The following is an 11,957-nucleotide window of genomic DNA, read 5'->3' on the forward strand; positions in this document are numbered from 1 at the left end:
CCCACCCCCCTCCCCATCACCCCCATCTCCAAACTGCTCAGCAACATCTGACCACTCGACTGACATAGAAAGGTAAGAGTAAGCCACTTGGTCCTTTGGGACGACTCCACCATTCATCATTATCATGGCTGATTATCCATCTCAATAGCGTGTTCATGCTTTTCTCCCATATCCTCTGTTCCCTTTAGCCCCGGAGCGCTGTATCCAGCTCCTTCTTGAAATCAAACAATATTTTAGCCTTGACAGCTTTCTGAGGTAGCAAATTCCACAGGTTCACCACTCTCTGAGTGAAGGAATTTCCCCTCATCTCAATCCTAAATGGTTTACCCCATATCCTTAGACTGTGATCCCTTGTTCTGGACTCCCTGGTCATTGGGAACATCCTTCTTGCATTTACCCTGTCCAGTCCTGTTAAAATTTGATAGGTTTTTACGAGGAGAGCAATCTTGTTGACAGCAAAAGACTTTTCCCTGAGCGATTAATCACTATCAATGACTGTAACGATTGCCACTCAGTACAAAATGTTAAGGCCCCATTACTGATGCACCAAGATGGACAAGGAAAAACATCACAGAAAATTTCTGACAATCTCATATGAAAGAGACAGGAAACTGTTGCCCAGATTCTTTTCAGGGTGACCATTTGTTTCCTGGGTGACTGCACACTCAATTTTCTGGATAATTTCGTCACCCCACATCCTCAAGTCGGGTCATTTTATCCTTGTCTCCCAAGTGATTTAATTGCCCTTCTTATGAAATTTCTTTTTCATTTTGTTTCCCATGAAACTTTTCATAAGGACATAAGAAATAGGAGCAGGAGGAGGTCATCTGGCCCATCGAGCCTGTTCCGCCATTCAATAAGATCATGGCTGATGTTTTTGTTGGCTCAGGTCCACTTATCAACCTGCTCACCATGAACCTTAATCCTTTTCCTGTTCAAAAATCTATCTATCTTCACCCTAAAAACATTCAATGAGGTAGCCTCAACTCCTCCACTGGGCAGGGAATTTTACAGATTCAGAACCCATTGGGTGAAGAAGTTCCTCCTCAACTCAGTTCCCCCTTTTTTTGACTCTATAACCCTTAATTCTAGTTTTGTTTTCTTTATTTATTCACAGGATGAGGATGTCACTGGCTAGGCAGAATTTATTGCCCATCCCTAATTGCCCAGAGGGCAGTTAAGAGTCAACCACATTGCTGTGGTTCTGGAGTCACATGTAGGCCAGACCAGGTGAGGATGGCAGTTTTCTTCTCCAAAGGACATTAGTGAACCAGATGGGCTTCTCCTGACAATCGACAATGGTCATCATTAGATTCTTAATTCCAGATATGTATTGAACTCGAATGCCAGCATCTGCCATGGCGGGATTTGAACCAAGTCCCCAGAAGGTTACCTGCATGTCTGGATTAACAGTCCAGTGATAATACCAATAGGCCATCACCCCACCAGTGGAAACAACCTCTCTGCTTCTATCTTATCTATTCCCTTCATAATTTTATATGTTTCTGTAAGAAACCCCCTCATTCTTCTAAATCCCAATGAGTTGTCCCAGTCCACTCAATATCTCCTCATAAGGTAACCCTATCAACTCCAGAATCAACTTAGTGAACCTCCTGAAAATTTCCAGTTTCAACTCTGAGGTTTCATTGTTTTCCTTTGAGGTCCTTTATAGATTCTCATCTCTCTCACTGGGAAATTATCACTTCTGCTGAATTCACCTATCCCTTTGCTCCTGTCGCTGAGAGTTCAATGCTTTGGAATTCAATCAATTTTCTTGTAATATATTTAATAACAGCCCATTAGAGTTTTACAGAAAATCAGCGTATGATACTCATCAACATGTGGCCAATTACAGCCATCCATAGACATAGAAATGCACACCAACATGAACTTAAGGCACATGTATTGTTGGTAAATGAAACTCCATCTCTTCCAGATGCTGCTTCTCACTCCATTAGCATGAACAGTTCCCTTTAGTGCGCACAAGCACTGGGATTGTGGTGATACACATGTATGTATACTTAGCAATGGATCAGATTGCTAATGGTCAGGTCAATGTAGCATCGCCCCCTGTGAAACCACCCCAATGAGGAATGTGAAATTACTCAAAAATGTAATTTGAGGTGATCAGTCACCAGGAGAAGATGCGATGCATCCACGGACACTAAGGGAAGTAAGGGCAGAAATTTTGGAAATGTTGGCCATCATAGAAGCAAAGAAAGGAAGAGATCTCAGGATCTTTGGTGAACTTTTGCAGTGAATCTTGCAGATAGTACACACTGCTCCTACTGAGCGTGGGTGATGGAGGGAGTGGATGCTTGTGGATGTGGTGACAATCAAGCGGCTGCTTTGTCCTGGATGGTGCTGAGCTTCCTGAATGTTGTAGGGGTCGCACTCATCCAGGCAAGTGGGGAGTATTCCATCACACTCCTGACTTGTGCCTCGTAGATGATGGACAGTATTTGGGGAGTCAGAAGGTGAATTATTTGACACATAATTCCTCGCCTCTAACCTGCTCTTGTAACCTTGTGGTGTTTACATGGTTAATCTAGTTCAGCTTCTGGTCAATAGTAACCCCACAGGAGATTGATAATGGTGTATTCAGCGATGGTAATGTCAAATATAGATGGTTAGATGGTTGAAGATGGTTATTTCCAGGGTCTTGTGGTCTCTTAATGGCCCATGCTGAATAAAGTCCAGGTCTTGTTGCATTCGAACATGGACAGCTTCAGTATTTGAGGAGTCATGAATGGTGCTGAACATTGTGCAATCATCAGCGAACATTCCCACTTCTGACCTTATGAAGGAGGGAAGGTATTGATGGCTTTTGAGTCTTTGGAATTTTCTTCCTGAAATGGTAGTGGAAGCAGAGTCCTTGAATATTTTTAAGGCAAAGGTAGATGGATTCATGTTAAGCAAGGTGGTGTAAGGGGCAGGAAAGAATGTGAATTTGAGGTTACAATCACATCGGCCAAGATCCTATTGAATGGCAGAGCAGACATGATGGGCTGAATGGCCTACTCCTGCTACTAATTCACATGTTCATATGTTCTTAATGAAGGATAGCCAGCATGGGACTTGTCCAAGACAGATCATGTTTAATTAACCCGATAGTTTTTTTTCATGAGGTAACAGAATGGTGAGGGTAATGTAGTTAATGTGTCATATGTGAATTTCCAGAAGGCTTTTGATCTACTGCCTTGTAGATATAAAGCTTGAGCCAATGGGAAAATGACAGTGGCAGCATGGATACAAATTCAGTTATGTGACAGGAGAAAGAGAGTGGTAGATAATTCATTGACTGGGAGAAGGTTTGTGTGGCATCTCCCAGCATTCTGCATGAAGACCACAGCTTCTTCATCCTCTCATGGCATCTTGGTATCATGGACAAGGACGGCATCTACTGTTCATCCCTAATTGTTAGTGCACATGAAGCAGCTAAGATTCGACTTTGTCTGGGGTTATGTGAATAACATTCATGAAACTGATGTATTTGTAACCAACAATCAATTACAATTTCATGGTAACTCAGTACGAAAAGCTGGTTTCCCCTCATGGGAGACTCTAGGATCAGGGGACATTATCTCTGAAGAAATGCTCACACATTTTAAGACAGAAATGAGGAGGAATTTCTTCTCTCAGAGGGTAGTGAATCTGTGGAATTCTTTACCACAGAGGCCTGTCAAGGCTGGGTCATTAAGTGTATTGAAGGCTGAGATAAATTTTTAATCAGTTAGGGAAGGAAAGGTTATGGGCATAAGGAAGGAATGGAATTGAGGGCAGCGATGGCCTAGTGGTATTATCACAAGACAGAAACTCAGCTCATGCCCCAAGGAACCAGACCCATGACAGATGGTGAAATATAAATTCAGCAAAAAAAATCTGGAATCAAGAATCTACTGATGACTACGAAACCATTGTCAGTTGTCATGAAGAACCCATTTGATGCATTTCAGGGAAGGAAATCTGCCATCCTTACCTGCTGTGACCCGCTCTAGACACATAGCAATGTGGTTGACTCTCTACTGCCCTCCTGAAAGCCCTAGCAAACCAATTTAGCTCAAGGGCAGTCACAGACAGGCAATAAATGCTGGCCAGTCTGCAATGACTATTTAAAAAAAGGACTATCAGATCAGCTATGATCTCATTGACTGGTGGAGCATAGTTAATAGGTTGAATGGCCTACTTCTGCTCCTATGCCTTATAATGTCAGAGACTAGCTTTAATTTCTTATTTATGAAATTGAATTTAAATTCACCAGCTACTTTGGTGAAATTTGATCCTGTATTCCCAGCGCATTAATCTGGCCCTTCGGATTACTAGTCCAGTGACATTGCAACTATACCACTAACTTAGACACAAATTCAAATTTTTCACATGGCACAAGCCTTGAAGGTTTTATAAACTGTGAGCAGGATGATGTTAGATTCAAGAGGACACAGGCAGACTGATGGGTGGTTGGATGGATGGCAAACTAAAGCATGATGGACACCTGAAGGTGTTGAAGGACGCTCTCACAGGAGCAGGATACAATGCACAACTCATCGATCACCAGTTCCAACACGCCGCAGCGAAAAACCGTAAAGACCTCCTCAGGAGACAGACACAGGATATGTCCGAAAGGGTGCCCTTTGTCATCCAGTACTTCCCAGGAGCAGAGAAACTATACCATGTTCTTCACAGCCTTCAACACATTATCGGTGAGGATGTGCACCTCACCAAGATCTTCCCCCACGCCTCCACTTCTCGCCTTCAAACAGCTATCAAACCTTAAACAGACCATTGTTCACAGCAAACTGCCCAACCTTCAGGACAACATCGACCACAACACTATACATCCATGTCATGGCAACCTCTGCAAGACATGTCAGATCTTCGACATGGACACTACCGTCACACATGGGAACACCACCCACCATGTGCACAGCAGATACTCATGTGACTCAGCCAACGTTGTCCATCTCATACATTGCAGGCAAGTATGCCCTGGGAAACGGTATATTGGTGAGACCATGCAGACACTATGACAATGGATGAATGGACAATGCACAATAATCACCAGAGAGGGACATTCCCTCCCAGTGGGGGAACACTACAGCAGTCAAGGACATTTGGCCTCGGATCTTCGGGTAAACGTCCTGCAACGCAGACTTCGGGATACACAAAAACTCAGAGTCACCGAGCAGAGGCTGATAGCTAAGTTCAGTACCCATGAGAATGGCCTCAACCGGGATCTTGGGTTCATATAGCACTACAGGTGACCTCACCACACTATACACTCTCTCACTCATGCACTCTCCCACACACACAGACACACACACACACACGCGCAGACATACAGACACACACACACCCCACGTGAATCTATGGGGTGAATTTGTATTTGCAGATGTATTTTAGTTTGTGCAAAAAACACACAATTTATAGACAGTCAGTCAATATGACGTTTTATAAATTCCTACTTTAGAAATAAAACCTGTCCGACTCCAAACTAAAACACAGATTCTGAACAAAGACTCACATCTAACGTGCATTGTCTGACCTAAAACGTCACGTCTTCTTTACACTGATAAAACCTTTAGTTCTCTCAGTGCAGTAACTTGAAAGAAATTCGGGGATTTACGTATACATATTAATCAATAAAACCTTCTAATTGATTAAAGATTTAACAGCATCCTCATTAGTGGTGTGACACTTTGACACTTATAAATTCTGTGTCTGATACTAACCTCTCTCACTGACACCTGAAAAAGGACTGAGGCTCCGAAAGATTTTGTTTTCAAATAAACCTGTTGGACAATAACCTGTGTCATGTGGTTTCTGACCTTGTCCAGAAAATTTTCTGAAGAAGGGTCTAGGTCCAAAACGTCAGCCTTCCTGCTCCTCTGATGCTGCTTGGCCTGCTGTGTTCATCCAGCTCTACACCAATTTATCTCAGATTCTCCAGCATCTGCAGTTCCTACTATCTCTGAAACAGTTGTGATATGCTTTTGTGGCAAGAATGAGGAGACTCAATATAAATTGGTGTAGAATTCCTACAGAGTGAAAACAGGCCATTCAGCCCATCACCTACCCTCCAAAGGGGATCTACTCAGAACCTCTGTAACCCTGCATCTCCCACGGCTAACCCACTGGACAGTATGGGCAATTTAGAGTGGCCAATCCACCTAACCAGCACATATTTGGATTGTGGGAGGAAGCCCATGCAGATGTGGGGAGAATGTGCAAATTCCACACCAACAGTTGCACAAGGATGGAATCAAACCCAGGCCCCTGGTGATGTGAGGCAGCAGTGCTAACCACTGTGCCACTCAAACATCTAATTTTTTTAATACACATTCACAGTATGTGAGTACCACTGGCTGTGCCAACAATTCTTGTCCATCCTGATGACCACGAAAACAGTATAGGTTGTCGGAAAAACCCACCTGGTTCACTAATGCCCTTTAGGGAAGGAAAATGCCATTTTTGCCTGGTCTGGCCTACATGTGACTCCAGATCCACAGCAATGTAGTTGACTCTTAACTCCCTTGTGGGCAATTAGGGATGGGCAATAAATACTGGCCTGGCCAGTAATGTCTGCGTCCCATGAATAAATAAAGAAAAGCTACGATGAGACTTTAAAAAGCATTGGTTCAGCTTTAGCTGGGGCGTTGCGTTCATTTCTGCACATCAGAATTTAGGAAGGAATGTGAATGCATTGTAAAAAAAATGCATAAAAGATTCACAAGCATAGCTTCAGGGATGAGGGGCAGTCATATACAAAGCTTGATACTGAGCCAGGCAAATACATATTCGGACAAATGCTGTTGTATTATTGCATAGATTCTCAAAGCAGACAATTAGATGAGATCATGACACATGACATTCTAATTTAAAGTGCTAGCTTCAGTAGCAGTGGCCTACATGTAGCTCCTCAGTCTTTGTTTTAGATAGTTAGCAGGCACAGAACCCAGACACTCTTCGGAGTTGAGATTTTATAATGGTATATGTAGTTAGCGCCGCTAATAAAGGTTAGGGCATATGACTCAAAAGAACTCATTCTTCATGGCATACTTTACAAGGCTAATATGTAGAGAACACTCAGACGATTTTTAAAAGGTTGTGGGGTATCGCTGTCTGTACCAGCATTTATTTCCCACTCCTAATTACCCCAGAGGTCAGTTAAGAGTCAACCACATTGCTGTAGGTCTGGATTAACATGTAGGCCGGACCAGGTAAGGACAGTAGATTTCCTTCCCTGAAGGACAGCAATGAATCAGGTGGGTTTTTCCCAATCACAGTTTCACAATCATCCTCAGAATCTTAATTCCAGACTTTGTTTTAAAGTGAATTCAAAATCCGCCATCTGTCGCAGCAAGATTCAAACCCAGGTCCCCAGGACATTATCTGGACTGTCTGGAATTATAGTCTAGTGATAACAGCCCTCAGCCATTGCCTCCCCCTTTATACAGCAGTGACGTTTTACCCAGAAACCGCATTAGAAGCATCTTGGTCAAAGAAGTAGACTTTAAGGATTGTCTCAAAGGCTCAGAGAAAGAACTCTATAACTTAACCTGTGGACAGCTGAAAGAATGGCAGGCAGTGATGGAGGGATGAAAACCTGGCATGCCAAAGAGAGGGAGGGAGGCATGCAGGCAGTTTGGAGCTGAAGGTGGAAACGGAAAAAGGGAGGGGAGAGGCCACGGGTGGATTTGAAAACAGGGATGAGAATTTTAACATAAAGGCATTCCTGAAATTGGGAGCTAATAATTTGTGCCAAGCAACACCTCATCCAACAAAACAACAGCACATCCAAACTGATATTTAGCTTCTGTAGAGAATCCCAGTACACAGACACTTGCAGAAAACAAAAATCCTGAAAGATCATCCCCTAGTTATTGAGCATTGCAATGTGCATTCCCACACCAAGATTTTGTTGTCTGTTTAGATTTAGATTTAGATTTTATTCTCATGTGTGCTCAAGTACAGAAGTATAGGACTACAGTGAAAAGTACAGTGAAATGTCCCTTCACATGGCATCATCTCAGTTACAAAGGTACCTAGGTACAAAAAGACTTAGGCACAAAGTAGTAAAAGAATCAAAGTTGAAAGAGTTATTACCTTAAGAATAAGCAGAAAAATGAAGAAAGATTTTGTAGTGTTATCAAAAGCAGGACATTTTTTTATTTTGATTTGATTTTTTATTGTCACATGTACCTAGATTACAGTGAAAAGTTTTATTTCGCTTACAGTACAGGCAGATCATTCCGTACAAAGCGTATTAGGGTAATAGAACATAATGAGGAATACAATGTTACCAAAGAAGGTGCTCAAAGATCGAGATCAACATTCAATTTGAAATTTGAGAGGTCCATTCAGAAATCTAAAAGCAGCAGCGAAGAAGCTGTTCTTGAATCTGTTGGTACTGTGTTTAAGCTTTTGTATCTTCTGCCCGATGGAAGAGGGTAGAAGAGATTACAGCCAGGAGCGGGAAATATAGATGGAGTCAATGGATGATGCATGGATGTGATGCTATGCAGGAAATATCAGATTGGTGGCAATTTAACAAGAATGCTTTGATAGCATGGCTCTGTAATTTATATTAAAATATTGCTAGCATCATTATCCAGAGATTTCACCAATATTCTGTCAACATTGAGGTCTATGATAAAGCGTCTGCTTAAATCTGTCACCAAAGTGCATAACTCTGTAGTTTAGAAATTATGTTATTAGGTTAATAATCTATGGGAAATGAGTTCAAATCCCAACAGAGAGATGTAAAAACTTTGAATTCTTTTTTTAAAAATCTGGATCACTAATGTCCATTTAGGAAGGCACTCTGGCATCCTAACTTGTTCTGTCCCTTCCCTTGGATTTCTGTCTCTCACCAACATAGTTGATTAATTCTTAATTGTCTTCTCAATGGCTAAAATAATTCAAACGTTAGGACCAAACACGTTTCTCATGCAAACTGGAATAGTTTAACAAATGAATAAACATTGAATGTTTTCAAGAATGAGTTAGACATAGCTCTTAGGGCTGAAGAGATCCCTATTTGTTAACAGGATGAGGGCACTGTTGGCCAGGTAGCATTTATTGTCCATTCTTAATTGCCCAGAGGGCAGTTCAAAGTCAACCACATTGTTATGGGTCTGGAGTGACATGTAGGCCAGACCAGGTAAGGATGGCAGTTTCCTTCCCTAAAGGGCAGTAGTGAACCAGGTGGGTTTTTCTGACAATTGACAATGGATTTATACTCATTATTAGACTCTTAATTCCAGACAATTTCATTGAATTCAAATTTTACCATCTGCTGTAGCAGGATTTGAACCCGGGTCACCGGAACATTATCTGGATCACTGGATTAACAGTCCAGTGATAATACTATCAGGCTATTGCCTCCCCCTAGACCAAAGGATATGGGGAGAAAGTGGGAATAAGGGTCTGAGTTGGATGATCAACCATGATCATATTGAATGACAGGGAGGCTTGAAGGGCCGAATGGCCTATTTCTGCATCTATTCTACATCAATCAACACCTTCTGAAGGGAAATACGGGAGGGCTAATAAATGCCTGTAATGCCCAAATCCCACGAAAATATTTCAAACAAACAGCTGCTCCTTCAGTCTTGACTTGTAACCCAGATAAATTCATGCCACAAAACAACTGGTTTATACTTCCCCAGATGTTTGTTTTCAAACTTTTCCATCTATAAACCGATAGTGTGCGGGCAAATACTTTGGAGATTATCAATCCCTTGAATAATGAGCATTTTTCCATGCAATATCCAGAATTGTGGCTGGGATCTTCCTAGAAAATCTATATATTGCGTAGCAATATATTTTAATGATGGAGCAAAATGTTTTTGCAATACGATACTTTTCCATTAGCGCTTTGCCAGATTGCTATGTTTCTGATTCATAAAGCATGGTTCCAGATTGCCTTCGTGCAAGCATTGTTAGTGTCAAGCCGTCCTCTTAAAGTTGTTGGCAGGATATTTCCTTGGGATAAGACAGAGAGGGACAAGACCAGCAATGTGGAATATCTTCCTCAGGGTTGTGGAAAATGTGAGGTGGAAGGTAAGATGAATGATATTAGAGACTCCTCATCCCATGCTTGTGTCTTAACAGATTGCAATAGGAGCTGGGAGGAGACGGGGGTTGAGGTGCCCCACAGTGTTGGGATCCTTGTAGTAACTGAGCCAGATGTTTGGTGTGTCAGCTCTGACCCGGTGAGTAGCTTTTGAGTCAGAAGGTTCAAATTCTGTTCTGGTGAAATCCAGGCTGACACTTCAGTGGGCACAGTCGAAGGTTCCAATCTTTTGGATGACATATTCAGCTGGGACCCATTAGTCATGCTGAGGTGAATATAAAATCATAGAATTCAACAGTATGGAAGGAGACCATTCAACCCATTGTATGGGTACCAGCTCCTGAAAGATCTACCCAGCTGGTCCCACTCTCCAGCCCTATCTCCACAACTCTCTAAATTCATCCCTTTCAAATACATATCCAAGTCTCTTTTGAAACCTCCGACGGAATTCGCCTCCACCACTCTCCCAGGCAACACATTCTAAATCCAAACAACTCTCTGAGTAAAGAAGTTTCTCCTCATCTCACTCCTAGCTCTCTTGCTAATAATCTTGAAATTGAGGTTGTAGCCTCGCTCGCCAAGCTGGCTGGTTATCGTATAGATGCTTCATCACCATGCTAGGTAACATCATCAGTGCGGCCTCTGATGAAGCAATGTTGTTCTACTCCGTTTGGTATTTATATGATCTGGTCTGTTAAGTTGGGTTATGTCATTTCTGGTTCTGTTCTGCATGGGTTTGTATATGGGGTCTTATTCCACATGTTTGTTGATTGCATTACGGGTTGAAAACCAGGCCTCTAGGAATTCCCGTGTGTGTCTGTGGTTGGTTGGCTTGAGCTAGGATGATCACGTTGTCCCAGTTAAATTGATGGTCTTCATTGTCCGAGTGCACTGAGATAAGGGAAAGTTTGTCGTCTCTTTTTGCTGCTAGCTGATGTTCGTGTATCCTGATGGCTAGTTTCCTTCCGGTCTGGCTGATGTATTGTTTGTTGCAGTCATTGCAAGGTATTTTGTAAATACGTTGGTGCTGCATGTCATGGGTTTGGGGTCTTTGGTCCTTGTGAGTGCTTGCCATAGTGTGGCTGTAGGGTTGTGTGCTACCATGATTCCTAGTGGCCGCAGGAATCTCGTCAGTTCTGATATGTTCTTGATATAGAGTAGTGTGGCCAGTGTGTTGGAGTGTGCTGTGTCCTCTTGGCATTGTCTATCTAGTAGGCACTTGTAACCCCTAATTACTGACATACCAACTAGTGGAAACAGAATATCCTTCTTTATCTTGTCAAAACTATTCAGAATTTTGAACACGTCAATAAAGTCACCTCTTACTCTCTGCTCCAAGGAGAATAAACCTCATATCTCTAATCTTTTCTTATGCCTAAAATCCCTAATCCCTGGTGTCATTTTAGTAAATCGCCTTTGCACTCTCTCCAGGGCTTTAACACCAGTCCATAAATAAGGAACCCGGAATTGAACACAATACTCCCGATGTGGTCTGACCAACGGTTTGTAGAGATGGAGCATCACTTCCTTGCTTTTGTACCCTGTGCCTCTATTTATAAATCCAAGGATCCTATAAACCACCTCAACAACTGTTTCACTATGCCTGGCTTTCTTCAGGAAATTATGCATATGAACACTGCTCCTGCATGTCTCTCAAAGTTATACTATCAAGCCTGTATTGTCTCTCTGTGTTTCTCCTACCAAACTGCATTACCTCACATTTCTGGGCATTGAATTTTCTCTAAAAAAAAACCGAAAGAACTGCGGATGCTGTAAATCAGGAACAAAAACAAAGTTGCTGGAAAAGCTCAGCAGGTCTGGCAGCATCTGTGGAGGAGAAAACAGAGTTAACGTTTCGGGTCCGGTGACCCTTCCTCAGAAC

Source organism: Rhincodon typus, chromosome 7, assembly GCF_021869965.1.
Source record: "Rhincodon typus isolate 14 chromosome 7, sRhiTyp1.1, whole genome shotgun sequence".
Classification (NCBI taxonomy): Eukaryota; Metazoa; Chordata; class Chondrichthyes; order Orectolobiformes; family Rhincodontidae; genus Rhincodon; species Rhincodon typus.